Here is a 13,884-nt window from a genome sequence, read left to right as displayed (position 1 = left end):
TTATTCTTTCACATGGTGTGTGATGGATTAAACTAGTTAGCTAGCCAGATAGATTATACAGGGTACATTAACACTTAGCAGTTTTGATGGAGCACTGAGCCAAACAAAAGCCATTTCTTACAGAAGACAATGAAGCCTGCTGCTTGCCATGTTTCTGACTTTGCGGTTCTCACTTTCTCTGAGTGGGCAGATAATAGCCATGTAATCATTTTAGTGCAGGCGCATTTAATTATCTTCTTTCTTAAGAGGCTTCTATTATCAAATAATGGTCAGTCCTTGGAGTAGCCAGGATCCTTGCATCAGGCTTTCCTCTCCCCTGCCCCAGGTCTATTTTTGGCAGAACACCTGAGAAACTCCTGAAGCAAACTAACTTGATAAGGTTTTTGTTTCTAAGAAATGAGCCTCTGGGTTTCTGAGCAGGTGCTCCAGAGGTTTTCTTCTATTCTCAGTGTTTTAGTTGCCCCAGGTTCCTGATGGCTTATTTTCTACTATTATAGGTAAGCTCGAATCCTCCAGCTGTTACTGGGATACCCTGCCCCGTGCACCTTGGGCCTGGGGCCTGGCTTGGCCCTGACTCACCAGGTGAGATAGGTAGCCTAATGTGAGTACCCAGCTGATTTCCATTGCTGCCCAGGGTCACGCCAGCGTGCACGTGATGCTGCTGTCTGCTTGCTCTTAACGGGTTTGAATTTTCCAGTCTTGGTGGAAAGGCCGTGAGCTCTCTCGCAGTGCGTCTGTGGGAAGGGAAGATGATGACGTCTTTCTCTGCTTCCGTTCCCCTGTGGCCCAGTCACTGCTCCTGAGAGATTCTAACACCTTTGGTCACCTGGACCCACATCTTTGGTAAAGTTTGATGTCTGGGCTCAGGGCTCAGTTATGTTTTCTGGTTTTCTTCCACGTTGATTCTTAATTCCTCCGGCTGCTGGGGAGTCTCTCTGGGGAAGGAGCTGAGGGAAAGGCTGGTGGTCTGTTGGCTGATTCCCTCACCCTTAGCAGTGGAAGGCGGTCCTGCCCAGGGGCCCTGTGTTGTAGACTTCCTGCTGACTCTCTCACTGCAGTGGCTGGAAGCAATGGGGAGAGAGCTTATCCCCAGCACACTCTCCCAGAGGCTGGCCTGAGCCCCACTGACAAGCGAGGTAGGGACTTTGGGGGATGAGAGTGGGCTCTGAGATGAGGGGCTTTTCATCCTTGCTTGCTGCAGTGAGTAGAGGCTGGACCAGGTCCATCTCTGCTTCCCCACAGAAGAGGAACCCAGTACTTGGCATATGTAGCTGCTCTGCTGTCACTCTGCATTACTGCCACCTTCTACTAGTAATAAGGGTTACAACAATAACAAATGATATCTTCTGTGGGAATCAAAATCAGCCTCTTGCTAGGATTATTTTATAAACACCAGCTGCCCCAATCTCCCATCTCTAACATCATTCATGACCTCCCTGAGAGGTGAAAGGATAGGATCTCACATTATGGATCGACCGTGTATGTGGATACTTTACATGGAGAAGTACTATCTTCTCAGCATGAAGAGCCTGCCTTTACCAGTCACTGTACCCCAGATGCTGTTTTAGGTTATGCAGATCATTCAGTCCTCACCATAACCCTATTTGTAGGGCTCTTATGTTTCTCGTGGCTTCCTGTCCCAACAACCATTTTACATCAAAGACGGCTGGTAAATTAGCAACAGAAGCAGCAGCAGCTACTACCAGTTGTTGAATTCTTACAGTGTACCTGGTGCTTTGCATATGTTAATTCATTTAATCGCTCGGCAATGACCTTGTGAGCTATGAGGAAGGTATTATTATTTATCTTCGTTTCACAGATAAGAGTAAGGCAAAGAGGTTAACTAACTTTTCTAACCTCACCCACTGATAAAACTTTCTAGCAAAGCTACAAGCTAGGTAACTTTATTCCTATTTTAAATATCAATAGTAAGAAAATAAATGATATTTCAAAAGTTCACTGAATTTGAGCAGCTTGACTCTAGAGGGAGGTGGAATTCTTTCCTCTTTCAGAGATAGAATTACTCTTTTGTTTAGGAAAATGCCTTGAGGAGCCTGTTTGTTGTTGAAAACCTTTGGACATCCCTGGAATTGCAGTTAGAGCAGAGATGAGGAAACTGCTTTGCAGAGTAAAATAACAGGAAATTGGGAGTTTTTTCCTCTGGTACCTTGAAATAGTAAAAGGGCTTGGAAGAAAAAGTAGGGCTAGGAGAGGGTGAGGGGTTCAGTAATATGGTGGGAGGGTAGGATTCTTGAAGGAAAGTAATTATGGACAAATTGCCTGTGCAGAGAAAGGCCAAGAAATTCCTTGGAACCATGATGGCTGACGTTTAATTAATGTTGCTTCTGCATATGTTATAACTGTTCTCTCTTGAGCCCAAACTTTCATTGTAAGTTTGCTACTTACTCTCTGTAATGCTACTGCTTTAGAGCTGTGGGGAGAGAGGCTTTCTAGGCAGTGACCATCAGTGAAAGAAGTGAGACATTTGGCCAGAGCCAGGAGTGAGTCTGAGTCAGGTGGCAGCCGAGAATCAAACTGAAGTTAGACTCACTTGGAAACAGGTGGAAGGACCCCCCCGCCCCAAAGGATGTGGGACTTGGTCTTAAGTAACTGAAAATGTTGTCTCAGATGGAACCAAACAAGAAGGAAGTTTTTTTATCCTCACATTAGAAGGCCTGGAGGTAAGGTGACTTTCCAGTTGGTTGATTCATTCACTCAACTTTGTCATCAAGGATGTAATGCCTTTCATTCTCCTCTGCTAGCTTCAGGGTTGACAGCATCCTTGGGGTGGTACAAGGTAGCTGCCTCCTAGCTTTGGAGCTAGGATTTCTATGGAATTGTATTTTTCTGGACATAAACTCTTTAGTGTCCAACCTACCTACCTGCTATCACTAAAGAGCTGCTGACTGGCACTTGATGTCTCTTGCTCTCTCTTTTTCAATCTGATAGAAGTATAGTTGATTCACAATGTTGTATTCATTTGTGCTGTACAGCAAAGTGACTCAGTTATAAATGAATATATTCTTTTTTATATTCTTCTTCATTACACTTTATCACAGGCTATTAAATATAGTTCCTTGTGCCATACAGTAGGACTTTGGTCTTTATCCAGCTTTTTTATAATAGTTTGCCCCTGCTAATCCCAGACTCCCAATCCTTCCCTCCTTCCCCCTTGAGGTCTCTTCTTTGTAAAACTTCTTTGTTTCTTAGCCAGGGTTCCCTGGTGGAATAAGAAGTAGTGAGAGGTAGGGAGAGGTAAAACATAACCTTTTTGACAAGAAAGAAACAACAACAAAAACCCTAGGATTTGTGGTGAAATAATAAATTCCATGTTTGGGAGAATAAATGTACAAGGTGAGCTTGGAAATTCTTTGAAAACAAGAAAACCATCAAAGACTTTGAGGATTGTGTTAAAAAGATTCAGGAGCCAATTTAAAGGACTCCCACTGGCCAAAGATGGAACATTTTTGAGAATTAACAAGAACATATCTGTGAATGGATTGAGATACATGAAATATATTGATAGGCATCATTTATAATAATATAAAAATGATCAGTCACCTTTGAGAAATGCTAGGGAACCAATCTATTATTACAAAAAATAGGTAAATAAGAACAAATAATTCACTCTTTAACTAGGGTTTTCCCTTATAATCTGTACCTTGGAGCAAGCAAACATTTGATGAAAGATTTTCTTTATACAAAAATTCCAGTTAATGAATGAAGAATGATAGATTTAAAATAACAGCGTTTCAGTCCTTAATGAGATAATTGATCTAAGTAATTAACATCAATGCCTGCTAAGACCATTAGTTGAAAAGCTGATAGGGAACTTTGTAATGGATGAATCAGGCTGAGAACACCTGAACACATTGATCGATATTAACACCAGGCATTGTGTACCTCCTGAAGTGATGCAGTGGGAAGTACACTGTACCACCTCTGAAGTCTTCTTGCCCCCCCCCACCCAGTTGAATCTAAATATAATCAAGCATTCCAGTTTATAAGAAATATTGGGTCAGAGGAACAAAATATATGAACTTTTTAAGCTTCTGATTTAAACAACCCCTCTACTAAATGTTATGATATAGTAGGAAACATTTCAACGTTAATTATTTGATACAAAGTAATCAGTATTTTCCAAATATGATAATGGTATTAGGGTTTTTTTCATTTGTGTGTTTTGCTTTTTATGACCATAACTGTGGCATATGGAAGTTCCCAGACTACAACTGCCAACCTACAACAAAGCCACAGCAGCTTGGGATCTAAGTGTGTCTGTCTGAAACCTACACCACAGCCCAGCGCAATGCTGGATCCTTAACCCACTGAGTGAGGCTAGGGATCAAACCCGCATCCTCCTGGTTACTAATCAGATTCATTTCCACTGTGCCACGAGGGGAATTCCTATGTTTCTATTTTTTTAAGCCCCATATTTTTTAGATATATGATGAAATACATTTGAAATAATATCTGGGATTTTTTTCAAAATAATACTGTGCATGTGTGGGGGAAGTGAGTGAGGATATAGATTGACAAGCTTGGCCATATATCAACAATTGCTAAAGATAGGCTATGAGTACATGGAGTTCATTCTAGTATTCTATTTGGTAAGTGTTTGACATTTTTTATAATAAAATGTTGAAAGAATCAGCTGTGGTCAACCACCTTCCCATCTGCACTTCTGGCTGTAGGCAGGGAATATGATGTAAAGGCTTCTGGCAGAAGCAGGCAGTGGTTTTGTTGAGGTTGTCTTGAGAACAAGGACTGCATTCCCAGGACCTATTTAAATACATGGAACCATTGTTTCTCAAGTCTCAACCACACTGGTGTATTGATCTTACATGTTCTCCACCTCCCCTCCTCCCACTCCTGCCATATTCTCAACCATGATCAGTGGAACAAACTTGATATAAAATGAAGGATTTGTTCTAGGAACTGTGGCATTGACTTTTGATCAGTGTACCTCTAATTTATTATGCTGGGGTTCTGGGAGTTACCACAGACTACAAGTCCAAAAACTGTCCTCTGCTAGTGACTAAGATTTGGCATCCCTTCTATACCGAAGTACATAAAGTCTTAGACCCTGTTAAATGGTAAAGCCCATAAAAAATGGCTGACTCTATAACTTATTAGTTTGCAAGTTAAAGTTCCAAGAAAAATCTTATTCTCAGATGGTTCTGCTGCTCTGGATTTGGCCATTTTCATTGACTCTAGTAAAATGTTAAATTAAAGGATAGGATATTATCAATTGTAAAATTTTCTTGTTTCAACTCTTTTCATACTCGGCATATACTCTGGATGGTATATACTAGAATCTAAGATGGTATCTGATTTAATATAGATTGTATAATTTTATTTTATTTTTAAAATTTTTGCTTTTAGAGTTCCCGTCATGGTGCAGTAGAAATGAATCTGACTAGGTTGTGGGTTCGATACCTGGCCTCACTCAATGGGTTAAGGATCTGGCATTGCCGTGAGCTGTGGTGTAGGTTGAAGATGCGGCTCAGATCTTGTGTTGCTTTGGTTCTGGCATAGACTGGCAGCAACAGTTCTGATTACACCCCTAGCCTTGAAACCGCCATATGTTGTGGGTGCAGCCCTAAAAGGACCAAAAAAAAATTTTTTTTAGCTTTTATATGTTAATTTTTATTTTGTATTTTTTTTTTGTTTTTGTATTTTCTAGGGCCACAGCCAGGGCATATGGAGTTTCCCAGGCTAGGGGTCTAATCAGAGCTGTAGCCGCTGGCCTTCGCCAGAGCCACAGCAACGTGGTATCTGAGCTGCATCTTCAACCTACACCACAACTCATGAAAATGCCTAATCCTTAACCCACTGAGAGAGGCCAGGGATAGAACCGGCAACCTCATGGTTCCTAGTCGGATTTGTTAACCACTGAGCCACGACAGGAACTCCTACATGTTAATTTTTAAATGATATTCCAAAAACAGCATGATTTTCAAGAGCTCTGATACTTGATCAAGTTGGAAGATAGCACTGAGGTAGAATTATTACTGTGTAGTGTGAGTGAACGATCTGGGGATGAGTTTGATGGGATGCAGAATAGCTTTATTCTGGGTGAGAATTAATAGAAAACCCCAACCCAACCCTGGTTTCAGATTGTGTTTCCTTGAAAGCGATATTTAAATAGAATGACTTAAGCGAAGATTAAACTCTCTTAGGAGCATCACCCAAGCTGGGAGAGATGTTATTTAAGCATAGTTCTAAGTTCCAAGTTTCCTGGGTGTTAGTGACTGAACCTGCCAGGTCACAGGCTATGAGATTTATTTTTTTAAAGGATACAAGAATGGAAATTGATCAGGAAGTCTGTCTTTCTCTCCTTTTCATCTTTGTTTAAGAAGTTCAAAGTGTTAGCCAAGGGTTGAAGACAATTTTTGGTCAGAAAGGAAGCTTTCAGCCTGGGCATGGATGTTGAATGAGTCTGAGAGGAGAAGGAGACATTTAATTTAATTGACATTTTTAATCTGGAAAATTTGAAAGAAGGGCAGGAAGCGCTTAGGCCATCAGCTAATTAATGTGGCCAGTGTTGCCAAGGGACATTGTGTTAAAAGGAGTAACTAGGACTCTGAAGGTCATGATTCTTCATAGTACTTGGTGTCTGTGGATGGCCTACAATTAAGCTCTGTATATAGAAGTTGTCCTTTTATTGTTACAAGGACGAAAACAAGTATTAGAAAATAGGAGTTCTTGTCATGGCTCTGTGGAAACAAATCTGTCTAGTAACCATGAAGATGCAGGTTCGATCCCTGGCCTTGCTTAGGGGGTTAAGGATCCGGTGTTGCCATGCACTGTGGTGTAGGTCACAGACGTGGCTCAGATCTAGAATGGTTGTGGCTGTGGCATAGGCCAGTGGCTAAAGCTCCAATTTGATCCCTAGCCTGGGAACCTCCATATACTTTGGGTGCAGCCCTAAAAAGACAAAAAACAAACAAAAACATTAAACCACTGTGATACTTCCTGTTGTGGTTGGTATTACTATTTCTCTCTCAAATCAGTTATGCTCACTTCTCTCACAATATACACTAAGAGTTGTCCTGCTCACTGTCCCATGCGTTTGTTGAGCACTTGGCATGTGGATGGTCCAAACTGAGATGTGACTATTAAATAAACACCAGATGGGGAAGACTAAGTATAGAGAAAAGAATATAAAATAGTCTAATTAGTACTTTCTTTAAAATGTTGATTGCATGTAGAAATGAAAATATTTTGGATATATTGGATTAAATAAAACAATATTAATTTCATCTGTCCTTTTCAAACATTTAAATAGAGCCGTTAGAACACCTAAAGCTACTATTAAGTGCTCTTATGACTTCTATTTCTATTGGGAAGGTCTGCACTGGGAAATACTTATGATATGTCTAATTTGAGATATCTTGAGATCAATGGTATGAGATCCATGGCTGGATTCCTTGAATGTGAAATTGAAGAATTGCTGCTGCATTGGGTAGTTATGACATCACCTGAGATGGTGGATGATCCAAAGCAGGTTCTAAAGATCATTATTTACTTTTGACTGATACTCCTGCTCCACTGCTCTCCCCCAGAGTTACCCTCTCCTCTTGCCAGGAACCTTGGACTCTGTTGAAAGGAGGTGTAGCCACCAGTCTTCCTAATGCATCTTTTCCATCCTCTACTCACCCATACCTGCCTTCATCTGCACAATTATATGCCTCTTGTACATTTGAGGATGGGGATTGCATATTCCATTTCTTTGTTTCACACACATTATTCTACATAATAGAACACACACACACACACAATAATTACTTAAATTGTGGAAAAAGAGAGAGAAAGTAACTTATGTAGGAAATACAGATATGGTGACTGTAACAAGTCTAAGGATGACCCTAGGAAACATGCTGAGGTGCTGTGCTTTGCCACATAATGCCTTTCGTTTCTCATGGCAACCTACAGGATTAGCAGACTGACTATTGATTTCTGCTTTAAAGCAATATCCAGCAAGGATTCCCTCCCGGGAGGAAAGCCATGGATTTTTTTTTTTAAAATGAAGAGAATGTATAAGGTCTGAAAATCTTTGTTAGAGCTCATTTGTTGTTTCAAAATTGTGTTTGCCTGCTTGCTTTTCTATTTCTATTTAAAGTATAAACATGCCCCTCATGCCTCAGATGAGCTAAGACAGTGGTGATAGGATGTCACCTTTAAACCTACCTCCTGGAGAAAAGGAGTTAGGATGAGGTGACCTACTGACTCTTAGTCATTGAGGAAGCAGTCAGAAGGGGCAACACACACCTTCCTCTGTGTGTGTTCCCAAAGGGGGAGGCTTCGCTGTAATGACTGTGTGCCCCTCCTTCAGCTCTGCCCAAAGTCAAATGAGCTGCTCACGACTTGGGGTCCAGGCCCGTCTGGATAAATGAAGAGCACAAACTTCAGGGACAAAGCAGAGCAGGGGCTGTGCTATTGTTTGGCTCTGTATTCTCTAGGGAATAAAAGAGCAGTAAAACCCTCCGATCAAATTTTTTTTTTTTTTTTTTAAGGGCTGCACATGCAACATAGGGAAGTTCCCATGCTAGGGGTTGAATTAGAGCTGCAGAGCTGCTGGCCTACACCACAGCCACAGCAATGCCAGGTCCAAGCTGCATCTTTAACCTACACTGCAGCTTGCAGCAAGGCCAAATCCTTAACCCACTGAGTGAGCCAAGGGACTGAACCTGTATCCTCATGTATATTAGTTGGATTCTTAACCTTCTGAGCCACAAGGGGAACTCCCAACCTCTGATCAGTCTCTTATCACAACACCCATCTCACTAAGATTAAACAAATTGGAGGTAAGTGCTGGCCTGGGTTGAGGTGGCTTCCCTGACTTGGCAGCTTTTAAAACTGGACACCAGAACCTTCTGTGAAATGTTTTTCATCTGCTATTGTGGGATACAAGAGAACTATCTTCATTGATTTCACCCAGACCTAACATACATGTACCCCCCTGAATGGGGTATTGGTGGAGCATGAAAATGGCCCTAAACCCAACTTAAAGAAACCTCACAAAGTTCCCGTCGTGGCGCAGTGGTTAATGAATCCAACTAGGAACCATGAGGTTGCGGGTTCGATCCCTGGCCTTGCTCAGTGGGTTAAGGATCTGGCATTGCCGTGAGCTGTGGTGTAGGGCTCAGATCCTGCATTGCTGTGGCTCCGGCATAGGCCGGCGGCGACAGCTCCGATTAGACCCCTTGCCTGGGAACCTTCATATGCCGTGAGAGCGGCCCTAGCAAAGGCAAAAAAGACCAAAAAAAAAAAAAAAAAAGAAACCTCACTATAAGGCATATTCAGAAAGTCAAGTTCAGATAAACCTTAAATATTACTGGAAAGATTTCATTGATTTGCGTTATCTGTAGCAGAGGGATTCTGCTTCTTGAGTTACAAGGCTCTTAAAAAGACTCTGCTCCTCTTGGCAAAATGCAGAGAACAAATAATTTTACAGAAACCTTAGAAAGCCACATTGCACAAAGGTACAGGTGACCGGAAGGCCACTTGCTTCTGGCAGTTTTCTCAGACAAGTTTGTAAAACAAGTAACAGTTGACTCAACAACCGGAGGCTTTGTTCTTGTTTTACTTCTTTATTCTCTGGAAATGGCCTTTTGCCTAAAGTCCTCTTTAGCTCTATACTGTTCTGTCTCTATTTTCTTCTTTTGGATGAGGAACACTCATTTTCTGTTCAGTTAAAACATCCTCTTGTGAGGCTGAAACTTACAATCTTCAGTGACCTTCAGAGGCTTCCTGGTTCCAACCATACCAATTTCAAACTCCTTTGTCAAGCTTGGGGACACTCTGCTATTGTCAAACACATAGCCTTTCTCATGATTGTCTTCCATGCCTTTATTCCTTTTGTTCTTCTTGTCTAGGATTGCCTTCCCACTCCTCAAGTTCTGGCTGACATTTAGGCTTTGTTTAGGTTCTACCTCCTCTGAGAAGACTTCATTGTTTCTTTCAGCCTTCCTGAGTACATTTAAGTAGTCCCCAGGCCATGAACACACTGCCCTGCGTTGTTCACCACCGCTTCAGATATGTAAATTGTATCTCCCGGCTAGTGGGCAACTACCCCTTGGCACTTTTCACTCTCCAAAGTAGCTACTGATAAGGACACTGAGCTGCTACCACAAGAGAGCTGTTTCTGACAATTAGGACTACACCAAATGGAGTAAGTTCCTCAGAACATAGTGAATTCCTTGTCACTGGAGACCACTGGCAAGGACCTTCCTTAGTACCTAGATGGTGGTTGGTGTTTCATACCTTTTCGATGAATGAGTAAATGGAGGGTGTTGGAGAAGAGATTGAAATATCCATTTGGGTATTTTTCAGAATTCTATGAGGTCTCTAATGCTGAGCTTCTATTACTCTATAAAATGCTTATTCCTGAAGAAACAAGTATTTGTTGCATTTATAGAAGTCTTTTCTCATTGGAAAATAATTTCATACTCTTTACCTTCATTTTATTTTAGCAAACTTGTGAGAGGTGTGAACCTTCCCTGTTATTTAAATGTCATACTTGAAAAGAATGATGGAAACATAACAGGGTTGTGAATGAGGGGAGAGGGACACAAACATAACCAGCCAGTTGGTTCTTAAACCAGCTAGTGGCGGGGAGGGGGCTGGGAGAGGGGTCAGAAAGAGTAAGGGGCAACATAATTTATAGTTAAACTGTTGCTTCTGGTATAGTTCTGACCTCCCCTTTCATGTTTGAGTCTGTTGATCTACCTATTTTTTAAAAAAGTATTGAGCTGTACTTGATTTACAATATTATACAAGTTTTAGGTTTATAATAGTAACTCATAGTTTTTAAACAGTATACTGCATTTATAGTTACTATAAAGCATTGGCTATATTCCCTGTCTTGTATATTATATCTTTGTAGCGTATTCATTTTGTACATAGTAGTTTGTTCCTCCACCCCATCTTGCCCCTCCCCTCTTCCTATTGGCAACCACTAGTTTTGAACTACCTATTAAATTGCAGTTATATGTAAAATCTGCTAATTTCACTCTTGAACAGAGAAGTTAGAATTACATTTGGGAAAAACATTTTCAGCTGACTCAATTGCTATTTTATTATCTATTGGTAGAGTCTAAAAATCTCAGAAAATTAGAAAATTCCAAATTCCTCTGTGTCTTCAGCGGATATACATATACGGAATTTATTTCCTGTCTCAGAAGTGATTTTTTTACCATACTAAATCATATAACAAAGAACATTTGTTTTAAAAGTAGAATGTGTTGAAGGGCTGAAATAAACCATGTAGTATTTTGTTAATGCTCTCCTGTAAACCATGACAGTATGATATCAATTCAGAAACAAAGTTACCAATCATATGTGCAAAACATCTTGCTGAATACCTGTCAAACTTTGGTTATGCTTCCTCTTGAAGAGGCTGTGGTGGAAAGCTTGGGCAGCATTGTAAGCACAAAGTAGGAGAGTAATACAAGGATCAGTGTGTATATATGTGATTGTCTTTGTTTTCTATTACTGTATAACACATTATCACCAATGTATCAGGTTAAAACAACATGTATTTATTACCTCACAGTTTCCATTAGTCAGGAGTTTGGGCAAATCTTATTTGGTTACCCCGTTTGGCAAGGCTGCAAGCAAAGTATTAGTTGGATTGTGCTGCTTTCTAGAGCTCAGAGGCCTCTTTGGAACTGTGTCAGGTTGTTGACAGAGTTCACTTCCTTGTGGTTGTAGAAATGACATCCCCATTCAATTGCTGACTATCCCCTGAGGTCTTCTCTCAGCTCCCAGGGGCCACTTCGTTCCTTGCCACAAAATCTTCTCAAAGTCCTTCTCACAATGTGGCAACTTATGGCTTCAAGTCAGTAGGAGAACCTCTGATTTCCTCTGTAATTTAAAGACCCTTTTTTGGAGTTACTGTTGTGGCTCAGTGGTAAGGAAACTGACTAGTATCCAGGAGGATGCAGGTTCAATCCTTGGTCTTGCTCAGTGGTTTAAGGATCTGGTGTTACCGTGAGCTGCGGTGTAGGTCACAGACGCAGCTTGGATCCCGAGTTGCTGTGGCAGTGCATAGGTCAGCAGCTGTAGCTCTGATTCAACCCCTAGCCTAGGAGCTTCCATATGCTGTAGGTGTGGCCCCAAAAAGCAAAAAAAAAAAAAAAAAAAAACAAAAAAACACAAAGAAACAATTTTTCAAAGGATTTACTTTATACACCAGGCCTATCCAGGATAATCTTCCTTTTGATTAACTCTTAGTCCACTGGTGAGGACCTTAACTGGATTTCAAAACTCCTTTCACTCTAGCCCTGTAAACTAACCTAATCACAGAAGTCAAGTCCTGTCACATTCACAGGTCCTGCTCACACTAAGGGGAGGAGAGTATATAAGGCATGCATACCAGCGACGGGAATCATCTTAGAATTTTGCCTACTTTATTGGGCAGTTGGAAAGCAAAGACATTATTCTCTTATTGTTTAACATCAATTATCCCACACCAACTGGGTGTTCTACAATTTCATTCAGTTCTGACACTAGCTGGAGTTAGCATTAGATCTCACAGGTTAAGGGTTCAGTCTCGTCAGACTGCTCTCACCTTGGATGACAGCTGCAAGTCCACCTGCACTTCTGGCCTGGAGAACTACAAATGTGGGGGTTCTCATGACTATCCCTCAGGTTCAATAATTGACTAGAATGACTCACAGAATTCAGGAAAGCACTGCATGGATGACTACTTGTTTATTATAAAATACGAATTTATTATAAAAGAGTCAGATGAATAGTCAGGAGAAGAGAAAAATAGTTTGGCAAGGTCTGGGGAATTCAGGGCATAGTGTTCCAGTCTCTCTCCAGGTACACCACTCTCCCTGCACATGGTTGTGTTCAACAACCTGAAAACTTCCTGAACCTTACTGTGTCAGAGCTTTTATATAAAGTTTCATTCTGTAGGTGTATAGAATGAAAGTGTGAATACCTCCAAACTCATATATGGAAACCCTAGGCCCTAATGTTATGATACTTGGAGATGGGGCATAATTAGGGTTAGATTATATCATGAGGATGGGGCCCTCCTGATGGGATTAGTGGCCTTGAAAGAAGAGGGAGAGAGAGAGATTTCCAGTATGTGCATGCACTAAGGAATGGCCTTGTCATGATGTAAAAGGGGGAACCTCTGTAAGCAGAAGAAGGTCCTTCAGGAGTAACCAAATCAGTTAGTACCTTGACCTTGGGTTTCTAGCCTCTAGAACTGTGAGAAATAAACTATTTTTTACACCAGCCAGTCTATGGTAGGTTGTTTTGGTAGCCTGAGCAGGATTAAATTATTGGTCCTATGAGTGAACCCAATCTCTAGTCTGGGAACTTCCTTGGAGTAGGCTTGCAGGTTCCAACCCCATCTTGAGGCTATCTAAGCCCCTTCTCTGTGAGTATTCACACTAGCATAAAGGTAGGGTCAAGGAAGCCTCTTATGAATAATGAACGACACACCTATCACTCAGGAAATCTCAAGGGTTTTAGGAGCCTTAGGTCAGAAACCATATACCAAAGAGGGTGTTACCAACTTGGTGTACCAGAATCTTGACAAAGTGTCAGTTTGGCCCAACCAGTTCAGGTACTTCTTAGCAATACTTGAAAAAGCTATGTAAACATATATGAATAGTTTTTAATGAATATGTATTCATTAAAATATGCTCAACACTAAGCTACTATATATACTACACATATGTATATACACATACACATTGAATACCTATGATTTTGTGTTAATTATCATTTCTCCACCAAAGGAAATAGTTAATCAATGTTACTAAAGTGACACCTTTTTCCTTATTTGCTGGGACTCCAGATCTCAGCGGTCTCCCTAGCCTCTGCTTGTTTCTTGGCACAACGCCCCCTCCAGCCCCA

At 41.1% G+C, this 13,884-nt stretch overlaps 1 long non-coding RNA gene across 4 annotated transcripts in view; it reads left to right on the top strand.

The window, feature by feature from the left end:
• The first annotated feature begins 701 nt into the window (after positions 1 to 701).
• Positions 702 to 13,884, top strand: part of LOC110255532 (uncharacterized) — a 450,230-nt gene continuing 437,047 nt past the window's right edge. For all 4 annotated transcript variants that reach the window (XR_014822317.1, XR_002336045.2, XR_014822319.1 and 1 more), the window contains exon 1: positions 702 to 843. This is a non-coding gene — a long non-coding RNA (uncharacterized LOC110255532). The remainder of the gene's footprint in view (positions 844 to 13,884) is intronic.

This window comes from Sus scrofa, chromosome 1 (genome assembly GCF_054392235.1).
Source record: "Sus scrofa isolate SSC_HxYL_T2T_F1_AM1 chromosome 1, Sscrofa_HxYL_maternal_Yorkshire_Landrace_v2.0, whole genome shotgun sequence".
Taxonomy (NCBI): Eukaryota; Metazoa; Chordata; class Mammalia; order Artiodactyla; family Suidae; genus Sus; species Sus scrofa.
This window is presented reverse-complemented; position numbering and strand designations above follow the sequence as displayed.